Source organism: Aphis gossypii, chromosome 2, assembly GCF_020184175.1.
Source record: "Aphis gossypii isolate Hap1 chromosome 2, ASM2018417v2, whole genome shotgun sequence".
NCBI classification, from domain to species: domain Eukaryota; kingdom Metazoa; phylum Arthropoda; class Insecta; order Hemiptera; family Aphididae; genus Aphis; species Aphis gossypii.
Window position 1 is genome coordinate 11,257,443 of NC_065531.1, and position 13,477 is coordinate 11,270,919.

Sequence of the window (13,477 nt, forward strand, 5' to 3'; positions counted from 1 at the left end):
CATTTAACCAAGCCCGATAAACCGTCCAGTTTTTATGGACGTCAGTCGTGTCTGGAATTCCAAGTGATCCCAAAGGGTTTATGAACTTTCAGTAAAAACGCACACGTACGGTTATTGGAAACGAAAAAATAAAATAAAACAATAATAATATGGTTTTTTACGTATATATGTATATTGTAGTATATTGTATGTATATATTTTATAAAGTGATTTATCGATTTAGTGACTCAAAAATAGTAAATTGACCACATATTTACAATGTCAATCAACAAAGCTTCTTACTGAAAACAAAAATCTAATTTCAAAAACATACCGAGTACGCCAATTTTGATTAGACTTTAGGCTTCTACTGCAATACGGTTTTAACATTTAAGTTGCGATTTTTATAAGAGTTCAAACTATTTAATGTATTATTTATTTTTTTATTAACATATTTTTTGAACACATTTTATTGATTATTATTCGTTGTGTTGAAAAAAAAAAATTAAGAATCTAATCATTCAAATTGTAACACATTCATAGCTAAGTATTCATGACATTATTATTTAATTTAATTAAAGATTTTTTATAAAAACGCATAAACTATTACTATTAATAAATATTATTTGCATGCCAATATATAGTCATTGCTATAATTTATAAAAAGAAATTTAGTTTTAGATGTTTATAGGAATCATTATATTTCATTGCATTGTTTCGCCGTTCAAAAAATTGATAAATGTCTAATATTGTATTCGAGTGTCTATAAAATTGGTTTGTGTTGTTGTATTCATCCCTTTGTAAATTTTATCCATTATATTAAATCCAGTTCTCAGTTTTAATAGTAGGTATTGATGGTAAAATATTTATTATTATAATTGATAATTATTAAAAGAATATAGTTAGATAAACAGTGTACAGAGACTTAAAAATTAACATACGTTCAAAGAGCGTTTAAACCCACTATTTTAAAAATGTATTTTATTGGAAATATTTATAAAATTAATAATACAATAATATTTTTTTAATATTCATATCTAAAATGAAAAATTGGTAGAGTAAATCTACAAATATTTTTTTTAAGTATCTGAAATTTAAATTCGTATAAAATCGAATATTTATATGATTTATCATGAAACGATTTTTTTTATTTTGTTGCAATTCAAAAACGAATAACCATAGATAGGCACTTGAAATTTTTACAAAATGTTAGTGACTTACTACTCAATGTTGAGGTACACTTGACATCTACTAGAGTGGTTACTTACTTTACCATTTTTTAATAAATATATAAGTTTACAAAAACTTTAAGGTTTCATCTACAATGTTTTAAACAATTATTTATCAAGAAGTAAATTATGATTTATTAACGTAAAAAAAAACGATAAGGAAAATTTAAAATAGACAGCATTACTACGTTCTAGTTTATTAAAAAAATCGATTATTTTGGTGTAGTCTTATATTAATAAACATCAACGGAGTTTCATTATTTTTAATTTATAGATTAGTCTGTTTTTTAAATTTCGTGAGACGAAATAGATGCTCTTTTATAAGTGACAAGTGGCTGACAAATATACGTAATTATATTGTACATTATTTAATGTATAGTAAATCATAGTTAAAACAGTCAACAATATCCTATATTATGGATTCGATGTACGAGTGCAAGGTTTACTATAGTAAGTAATTGTGTGACGTGTCTATCGTTTGTAGAAAATTGGCTATTTGTCATAGATAATATCAATATATCATTCATCACGGAATGAATGTTGTTCGGTAAATAACTGTTATACTTATTTATTTTTTTATAAAATATGCTTTCTTTAGTTTGTTACTAATATTACTTTACTTTTTAATAATTAATAATAATATTTTACGATATGTAGATAGATAAATTATTGTATTATTATAATAAGGACTCTTGAAGAGAAATTTTAGTTTTTTTTTTGTTTTTGTTTCTTCATAAACCAATATAATGTATTTTTAGAATGTTTTGCTTAATAAAAGACGGAAATCAGGTGCATTGAAATATCTACCTACCAGTGCAGTATAATAGTGAGTCACTTCCGGTAACCCCGGAGGTAGTATTATTTTTAATATCACCGACTAAAATTTGGCCCGTTTTTCATGCATACATCCTTTTCTGGTACCATTTATGTGCCGCATAGTTATATATTATTATTATTATTATTATTCACCCCAAAAACAGCACCGTGTCTTGGCGACAGCGGAGATTTGTGCTCGCGTTGTGGTTGCCACCGGGGAGTGCGAATATTTTTCGGACGTGTCGGATCCCCCCGGACATCCGTTCTGACCGACATGCACACTGCCATCGCTATCAAAAAAAAAAAAAAAAGAAAGAGGAAAATAGAAGAAACTATCGTTTCAGCTCTGTTTGTACGAATGAAGGGCGACCCAAAGATATTAATCGTTGTCCATTATCTGGCGTTTCCGGTGTTCGTGTACGCACATACAACGTCTTGCGTGCATATATGTATATACACATCTATATATATTTATACGTATATATTATGTGTATACTACACATCTGCGGCGGATTTTCGTTTTCGGGGGAAAAAGTTGTGCAAAGTGAAGTGTGAGCGTCGTATATATAATATATATACGTGATCTATATATAGTGTAAGTCTTGGATAACCCTGTGCCTTTGCAAAGTCCCCGCGTCGTCGTTTCTGCATTGTTGCTGCGGGGACGGTTACGCTTTTGTTGGGGTGGAAAAATATACACACACATATATATAATAATAATACCTCGTATATTATATGTTTGTCTGTACGTATTAATGCATCGCCGTCGACGTGCACGGTAATGGTCCTCGCCGGCTGCTAATGTCGTTGCGGGAGAAAAACAATAAAACTTTGGTCGATTTGTCATGGCTTGGTTCCCACAAATACGACAACGACAAGAGTAGGTATAGGTATGAGGTACAACTAGAGTTCTACTAGTGTACTAGTATTAATATATTAATATTTTAGCATTATATAATTTATCTAACCTGAAGACGTCTCAACTTCTACGTCGGTCCAACGACGTTTCGACGACTAGCGATGCAGCAGAGATGGCATGGTATGAACTTATAATACACTAATATCCCATAATATGTTGAAAAACCTACCCGGAAAATAGCGATCAGGCTTATTATCACGTATAATATTATATTTTAACACACGGAAAATAGTGTAGTTTAGGGTCTTGACTTTGATGTGACTTTGTTTAATACTTTCTACTTATTTTTATTGAAGTCTTAGAGGCAAAAGTAGGTGCTGTTAAAAAAACTTTGACTATAACAAAGATGACTGAAGCTTAGTATGTCCCAAGAAGTAATAGTTAGGTGATTAATATGACACAAAAATTTAGGCTGTATTGATGCGTGAGTAGTAAATGAACATTAGTATGTGTAATTCGTTATAGTTTTTGTCATGTTACCATTGACAAAATACGAATTCCCAAAACTACTTTAGTAACCAAAATGTAGCTATACACTTTGATTTTTATGATACGTATAATATTTTCATAAATAATCACTATATTATTCGTGTAGGTTTATCATTTTGTTATCATGTTTATTGTTATTAGTTTATAAATCAAACAAAACATCTAAATTTATCTATAAAATATAATATTATATTAATTATTTTTTTATTTTTTTAATGTCCTTTTATTTTGACTGGAAATTATCTAAAAAAATATATTTTTAAAATCATTTATTTATGTGTCTTATTCGATAAAAGAATCACCCACCATATTATAATTTCCTGCACATGGTATAATTTTTGGCTCTATTTTAACTATTTATAAAGATTTAAAAATTTTAAATTTTAGTCTGTAAATGTTTAATACAAAATTATTTGCTGGGTCTAAAATGGTTGAAAATTCAAATTTAGGATCCTTATAGGTTTTTTTATAGGTACTTGAAAATATTAAAGATATATAGACGCAGTTCTTATTTATAAGCATTTTTTGAAATTCAAATATTTAAAATGTTTACTAAATTCGTATAGTTATTTTGCTAACTATTTTGTAGGTAGAAATTCATAAAAATGGTTTATTTTTATAATTAAGATTTAAAATTTAACGTACGATTCATAATAAGTAGTTTATATTGAAACCAAATAATCAAAAAATATATCAACACAATTATTTTTATAATATTTCACAATAAAATTCTATTGACTACAATGTTGATAACAATAAATAATTTTATATGGTACACATAGGTATATTTTATTAAAATATTATTAAATACTAATAATATAATAAACGCAATATATTTGATAAAATTTAAACCAATCTATGGTAATAAAAATATTAAAATAAATAAATTTAGTAGATATATTAAAAAACATTTCATAAAATGTAATTATGATATAGACTGACAGTTAACATCTGCTTTGAACTGTTTTTCATATACAATGATATATCATTGAATTCAAATTTAAAACATCCATTATAGTGATACGCTCGACACTTAGTGTACAGTAAAGTGGTACCACTTGCCTACCTTTTCACTCTTTGGAATAACAACATACGACTATATTTTTAATTTCATATTTTTATATTTCGTAGCAGTTCTTATTGTAGTTTGAGTACTATGTTCTATAAAGGTCAAATTTTGGACGTGTGATTTTTTAATTACATTTTATAAGAATTATACATTTTTAGAAAAATGTCACGAGTAAAACTACGCAGGTAAGTATAAAATAAAACAGGCATTTTATTTTTAATATTACGTTATTTTAATATACGATTTATTATATTATAATGACGCTACGATGGAACTCTATCACGAACGATAAAAAATACAATTAATATTCAATTTTTAAATGTTGTATCTAAATAATAATATTTTGTTTTTTTTTTTGAAATGCCTGTAGTTAACATTCTATTAATTGAAGCAAACGGACTATAATTTTGGAGTTAGGTAGACTGTAGATGTATGGCATTTTTGTGACGCAATAATGTATCAGTAGGGAGACATTCAGGGGTATTTAACTTAATAACTCAAGATAGTCGTTTAGTGAATTAAGTAACTTGTAGAGCTAAAGCACATTATTAAGCTTTCATTTCTTTTTAAGTGATTCAATATCAAAATTGGAAGGTTGTTGCTGGATAAATGTGCCTGCTATTATGTTTTTTTTATTTGCAAGTGGAAATTACAACGTATGAAACCAAATACTCAGTGAGATTTATTACACACATCGTATTATGCAAGATATCGCAGTATTTTTACCATATATTTTTAATAACATTTTTTGTTTCTTTGTCAACAAGTTTAAATGTTCAATACAAGGTTCCTTGTGTGTTATTTTATACCTGTTGAAAAAATATCAAAAGTATATGATACAATGAACATTTTCATAATCCATCCATATAGATTAATAATTTTACAGTTGAATTTTGGCGTTAATTAATAATAATAATGCATTAAAATTCAGGGGTGATCAAACAGTCGATCGCGGACAATTTCAAAGTCGATCATGTTAGAATTTATTTTTAGGGCCACTCGCCTTATATGTTTCTTAACAATTATAGTTATTCAATGACGATAAAAAAATTTATGGAAGTCTATCCTAGCAAAAATGTTTATTTACGTCAAAAATAATTTTTAGAAAGCTATCTTAATATAATTATATATATTTCATACTGCAGCCATTATTAAGTGCAGCAAAATATACGTCGGAGAAACCTATTTGTCACAATAAACAGTTATTGATTAATTATTGATTACACACAATAAAACGTAGAGAACTTGATTTTGAATCTTAGTGATTGTATACATATAAGTACATAGGTACTTATTTAAATTTATTGCAACCCTTGAAAAAAATCCTAATTATTGAGACAACTCGATTAGCCAAAATCACCAATTATTAATCAAAATATTCTGTTCTAAAAAAAAGCAATAAATTTAATTTGAATATAGATTTTGATTCAGTATTTTGTTGTTAGGATAAAATAATTGTATTATTTGCGTATATTAATTTCATTTTTTTTTTTTTTTTTGTTTTAAATAAACACATCCTAATAAATAACGCCTAAATATTAATATTGAGCATCAAAATAATATCCGTATGATAATATTATGTTTTAGGTATCAAGCTATACATTAAATATCAAAGAGTTCAGTTCATGATATACATGGTCTACGGTTTAGTAGTCACTGAATGTTCATCAAGCAAATGCAATCGATAATGCAAACAAATATTGTTTTATCTTAAGTACCATAAATTATTTGCATTTCATCTGGATTTGTGTGGTGTGTTGACTGACAAGAAATAATTAAATGGTTTGTAAGAGTTATGCAGAGTCAATGTTCATCATGTTAATATTATTATAACGACGCGGTGTAAATTATCAATAGTAATGCACGTATACGCAAAACATATTGGTACCCACAAGCGAGCGTATCGAGATCAATATAGAGACGTCATGCATATTTAAATATTAAGCCTCCGGGACCATTAAAAGCAGCTTTTACGCAGTTGTGGCGTATTCGCGTGACGTAGATTCTTAGAAATATTTCGCGTTCATATTACGTCTTACGCGTGTAGGTATAACATGAGCTATGTTTGGTTGTGCGAGAAAGACGTGGCAGGTAGGCGTCGAGAAGCACGAGAAGATGACGTACAATATCCAACAAAAAATAAAAAAATAAATAAATAAATAATATAGACTTTTGTCCATTTTTAATGTGATAAACTCATCTTTACAAATTTTTTCATTTTTAAAATTTTTTTGTTTGGTGGCGGGGAGAGATAGATTCATACTAGCTTGTTTTTTATATTTACCTTATATTATTATCTCGTAATTGAAAGTAAATTTAAATTTCAAAGTATTAATATTTTATAACATACTTAACTTTATGTCTCTGTGGACTATATAACTGATCTGTTTATAATAATAATAATATATGCCATTATATCATTTAAATTATTCAGTTGTTTTGAAAATGTGTATTTTATAGTTTGCATACCCGATAACTTGGAATGTGTGCGTCATATGAATTATAAAATTTATATTTGTATATTTTACATTTATACATTAGTCTAAATATAAAAAATGTATGGTTATATACTACTAGGTATGGAATATTTATAAATTATAATTATATGCACAATGCACTATAAAGTATAGTACTTTCAAATATGTCAATTTCACATTGAAGTATAAAATCTAATAACACTGTTAAACATATCTGATGTACAATAAAATTTAATAAAAATTGTAGAACCTATAATTATTATAATAAATTAGTATTAGCTTATATTATTTAAGTTTATATCTAGTTTAAAGAAATTACAGAAATATAGAAATAATAATTCTTTTCTATAAATTATTGTTGATAAGAAATTACACAAGTTTCCTCATAAATAATAAATTGATACTGAAACTATAAAATTTAATGTATTTAATGTAAAAAGGCATTTTTAATTATTATAGACATTTCAAGTTCAAATTTGGACGAAATTTAAAAACTAATTTAAAAACATTTTTCGTGTAAATTTAATTTTTTATGTATTTTATTATAGATACGCAATAAAAATTGTAATTTCTTTTAATACATTATTGTCTATATTTATACAATAAATCTATTTTTACTGTTTTACATTATTTACAAAAAAGATAATATTAAATTTATATAAGTCGATAGAATATGCTATAAATATATATGTATTATTATAATAATTAAATAATATATTTATGGAAAAATACATCAATCTACCATAATACTTAAAGTAAAATAAATTACTTTAATAGCTACTTTATCAAAAAAATATATCACTAAATATACTCAGTAATATAGGTTAATTGTCTCCTCTCAAAAACGTTTTTCGTATACAATGGTATATCATTAAATTCAAATTTTACTCACCCATATAGAGACCCACTCGATATATAATGTAATTCAGAGCGGCGCCCACTTGTCTACCTTTTTTGAAATATATAATATGTTGCAGATACGTGTATTATACATTTTTTCAAATAGTGCACAAAGTGGGACGTAAGCCAGTAAACTGACTTTCAGACTTTTCAAAGAATCAATTTTTAATTTAATTTTTATTTAGTGAATTACGACTCAACTAGTTCATAATCTCATTAGATGTCGAGTCGGTTTATTAAGATGCTGCACCTGATTATATACTCTACACACATCTGTGTTTACGTGCACCAAATAATAATTATAACTTGCGAAACATTGACAACTGATAACTACTTATAAGTATGATATTATTATAATATTAAATTAATAAATAGGATGTGCGGAAATTTGTTTAAATCAAGTATGTGAATATTGAGTGTAGAAGGGAACAAAAATAAAAAGAATGTAATTAATTTGGTAAAAAAATTCAAAATTTATAAATGTAATGTGTAATGTGTAAATACATGTAATATAAATGTAATTAACATGTCATGTATCCATATAAACTTCCACCAAACGACATCTTACATTCCCTCAACGATGTGATTTTAAGTAGATATTTCACATAACTGAATATCACCCAATAAAAGAGTGTGCTCAAGGCGATAAAGGATAAAAAAAGACTGCATGTTAATATTGTAAGAAGATAAAATAAGATTTTTAGTCATGGTTTTGAAAATATCACTAAATTTTAAATTTTATATTATTATTTTTTGATATAAATTGAAAACAGATTCCTTCTAATTTATAAATTTTCGTGTTTAAAAGTAGTGATTTTTGTAAAACTATACAGTTTTGTAAAGAGAAAAAAATTGAATTGTATTTTTTCTAAGGAATTTACTATTTTTCTGATGTATTAAGTTTAAATAATTGAAAGATATTTCAAAACCGTAATAATAAGTATTCGTTATTATTACCGTACATAAAATACTATTAGTCTATAATAAGTATAAACACAGTAAAATTGTTACTCTCTTACTAATTCACTTATATGTATACTTCAGTAATATTAGTATATATAAAAATGTATACTTTTCTATAATTATAATTAAACGTAACTGTGTAAAAGTCGTATTGATAAAAGGACTCGGGAGTGTGGTCTTGGTATATTGCAAGGGGTAACTGTACAATAGTAGAATAAATACAAAAGAATATAGAGCTTTGAAGTAGGCTTATCAGGTACACTTAAACATATTTTCCCTGTACAAGATGTTTCTGTCCTTTTATACTGCAGGAGTGAAAATATGAAATTGTGTGACGGAAAAACACTCTGAACACTGGTTGAAAACAATGTAATTACGTATCCAAGGTTAGACATATTATACGTTGTCAGTTCCACCATCTAAAAAAAAAAAAAAAAAAGGTTTTCATAATTTAAGCAGTGGTGTAAGGTTTTGGATTGAATTAGGAGATTAAATGATACAATCCTTACTCAGGCAATAATGAACATTATTATTAATATTTTAACTATGATAAAAAATGAACTATACCTACTTGTAAATCTGTATTTCATTCAAATCTATATTAATAAAAATATACATTTTATATAATTAGCTCTTATTCTTTACACTTTATGTACGTGAATCTAACTACATACTGAATCCAATATATATATATATATATATATATATTATGAGTAACAAATAACCATTAAATAATAATTTATAAAACCAAATATTAATAACTTACTATGAAAAATATATTATTTATTATTATTATTATTTATTTATGATTAATTTTAAATTTAGAAAAATGTATATCAGCTACCATAAATATTTACAGTTTAATTAAGTTAGCCATCTCAATTCAAGATAATATACGATATATTTAAATATAATATTATAATATAAACAAATTATATTATTATTTAACAAAATAAGTTCCTAATTTATAGAATTATTTAATAATCAATTATAGATAATTTATAATTGAAGGCGGATAAAAATTTATTTAATATTAGTCGTTTTATAAGTTATAAAATTTAAATACCTACCTAACTTTAGGGGTCAAGAAAAACATTTGTTTGGTAAGATTTACGAGTTATCAATACGATATTTGGTTAATTTTATTTTTAGATAAAATCATAATAATAAACATAATATTGAAGTATATTTTACATTAACCCCATTTATTTAATTTCGATCACAATAACATATAATAATGATTTGATGTTTTCAAAAAATAACATTGTACTAATGAATCATTAGTAATGATGAAAGGTACCTAACTAAAATTTATATGACAAAACATCTAAATATAAAAATACATAAAAACAAACATACATACTAAATTTATGATAACGATAATGTCACAAACTAGTCCCACTCTATAGAAATGCATAAAAAAAATACGTGATGCATAATAATAATAAAAAATCAAATGATTCTGGATAGGTAATTGGAAAAATATGGCGTATCCACCTACCATATAAATTAATAAAAATAATGAAAAATTAAATTTCGAATGCAGCCTATACTTACCAACTGGGATCATATATCACTAGGTCGCGTATGTGTACGCGTGCTTAGGCTGTACAAAAATTGAAATCATAATTAATGTGAACAGATGCACCGTGTCGGATTCTGTGGCCTCAGCGCTCGACGATGATTGGACTTGAAATACGAAGCACGCGCCATATGGTCTTTGAAAATGACGTATCATACGTGATCGTGGTATTCAGTAAGGTTCTAAGGTGGAAATAATCACAAAGAAGTTATTATTATTATAAACGAAATTACCAACCGTTACCATTTACGTGAGTATGACGTACCTACAGAATATATTTTATGTATTATGTATAATTTATGAAACTATGTATGATATATATATATATATATCATATTATATCTACATCTACTTATTATCGTTGTACATAAACAAAAGACTTTAAGAAAATTTGTTTCAGTTTCTATCTGAACGAATCACTATAACTCAACTAGACGGCGGACAAAAGTCCATGGTTCAATTTCATCGAGTAATCTACCTGCGTACCACACTTTTTTTATAACCGTTTATTGTATGATTAATAAATTATGATTGATATTGATGATAAATAAAAAATTGTTCATTTTGTAGATATAGCAGCTAATATTACGTACCTCTTTCAGAAAGTAAAGAAATAATGTAGATAATAAAAAAAATACGATTTGGAGCTGAACGTTGTAGATTCTGAGCCGTAAAAGGAAAGCAATAGTTTTTCTAGAAGGTGTTCTCTAGTTTTTTATATCGATCTATTTCGAGGAGTGTTTAAAATGTTTTACGTAGATCGTTTTCAGCTTGGAAATTTAACTTAGTTACTACTTATATGAAAAAAGTAATTTATTTTATATTTTTAATTTTCGCTATAGTTCCCTTTAATCAGTAATGCTCAACATATTTTTTTCGGAAAAACAATGTTATTATATGTTATTAAACAATGGTATTATTGAAACATCGTTTTTGTGCAGTCCACTAAAAATAAAAATTATATTTTCTGAAAATTACAGATAAAATGAGGTTAATATAATATTATCAATATTTTCATTAGTATTCATTATTATTTTATGTATCAGTTTACAACGTACCAAAGTGTACCACGGGTATGTGATAATAATAGAAATAAAATAATAATTGATCCTATTATTATTATGTATTAATTTGTCAAGTTTAATAAAAATTGTAATTAATTAATTTCTCATGATCTTTCTAAAAAATAATATTATGTGTAACTTGATAATTTCTATGATTCGATTTATTCACTTAACTTGATAAAAAGTTCCTTTGGTATATAAAATCAATTACTGTTATCCACTTATAATTATTATTGTATAGGAAATACTTAAGTATATCTACATATAGACTTGAAATTACAATCATAATATTATTAATGTTCGAATTGAATAATATTGCACTGATTAAGCATACTTAATGTTTACATATTTAAATCTTTATGTTTATAAATTATGTTAATTAAGTTCAAATAGAGGTTTATCGATTGATTGTAAATATAGACAAAATTATTATTACGAGAACTTTGAGTACGATTTCAAAATCAGTACTCATTGCCATTGTTGAACGTTTACTCGAAACCCCATAGATTTTAACTAAAATATTTACTGTTTGGTTCTTGGAACCTCTGCCAGGTAAATACGTAAACATCACGCATGGTGGAATATTCATTTCCAAAATTCGTCGTTAATGAAGGGTCTTCAAGCACTCAATATCCACTCATCGCCACAAAATCGAAATTAAACCTTAAGTGCATTGATAAGAGGGGGTCAGTAGTGGGTGCGTATATGTATGTAGCGTCGAGGGGTTGAATTGCATATCAAATAAACGACGGTTTGAACGAACCAGTTCACTACTTCAATATTTGTAGAATTGCATTTTAATAGAGTAAGTGGCTGCAAATGTCGATTATATATTATATTAATCGTTTAAATGTTGACACTGCATAGAATATTATTTACTCGTGTCGAAACGGATACGCGAAATCGAGTAGTCCATTTTGATCGTAACAAAACCGGTGCATAACGTATTTTGGTCCTGAACAAATCCTAAAAACATTCGAGCTTTGCCCAATGTAATTTCTACTGAGGTATATTGTGTATTATATAGCACGTAATACGCGTACGACACGGCGGCAATTCAGTTATACATAATATAAGACGTATATATTATACGTATTGTGTATAGAGACAGTCAAGAATCTATGCCACCTGTAGCATTGGGTCCGCGCGTGATATGACTTGACCTTGTCTCGTCGGACACGTCGTCTTCACGGTGAACACGGCTGATCGGAGAAGATCGAGACGAAAATAATATAATATTGTGTTATACTTATTACAATGAGGAGTAGCCGACGTCGCGGTGGCCCGGAACGCGAGCACGTCCGCCGCCGCCGCCGAACATCGCGGCACCCCGAACACAATGTTATTGGTAGTCTTTTTTTTATTTTTTATATTTATTGTTCGTCTATTTTACTTTGACGGTTTGTTATTTCTACTGATTTTGTCTTGGTCGTAATGCGGTCTTATGTATATGCGCTGTCCGTTACACCGCTCGACGATTATAATACCTGAGCGGCGATTATATTACGTATTTTATATTGTGCGCGCGCCCTCGTTCTTTATCGACAGACCTACAACGAGCAATAATACGAACAATATACGTATATAATAATATTGGACTAGATATAGTGATCGTTGATAGGATCACGTCCACGTGACGGAGATGACACCCGACCGGCGTCGACGGAGGCTGTCGGTGAAAAACCTACACGCCGGCGGCACGTGCGTGCCCAATCGGCTTTTCCTTCGACGCTCGAGCTCTACGCCGTAAACAAACACTTCGTACAAAAGGCGAAGGTCCGATATTGTTATATTATTTATTTATCCATAATATAAATTACACACACGCACACGCGCGCGCGCGCGCGAATGAGCTTAGATTACAGTGAAAAGAAAAACCAACACACAGACACACACACAATAGGTACAAACACATTACAATCACAAAGGTGTGACGAAAAATTCTAAAGCGGGAAAGGGGTTCACGCATCGCGTCTCCCGTGTGTATTAC

At 27.5% G+C, this 13,477-nt stretch overlaps 1 long non-coding RNA gene across 1 annotated transcript; it reads right to left on the bottom strand.

The window, feature by feature from the left end:
• Window positions 1-8,327: 8,327 nt before the first annotated feature.
• On the bottom strand, window positions 8,328-10,590 carry LOC126550072 (uncharacterized). Its single transcript, XR_007604087.1, has 2 exons — window positions 10,399-10,590; window positions 8,328-9,260 (listed from the first exon to the last, which is right to left on the bottom strand). It is a non-coding gene; the product is annotated as an uncharacterized LOC126550072 (long non-coding RNA).
• Window positions 10,591-13,477: the final 2,887 nt, after the last annotated feature.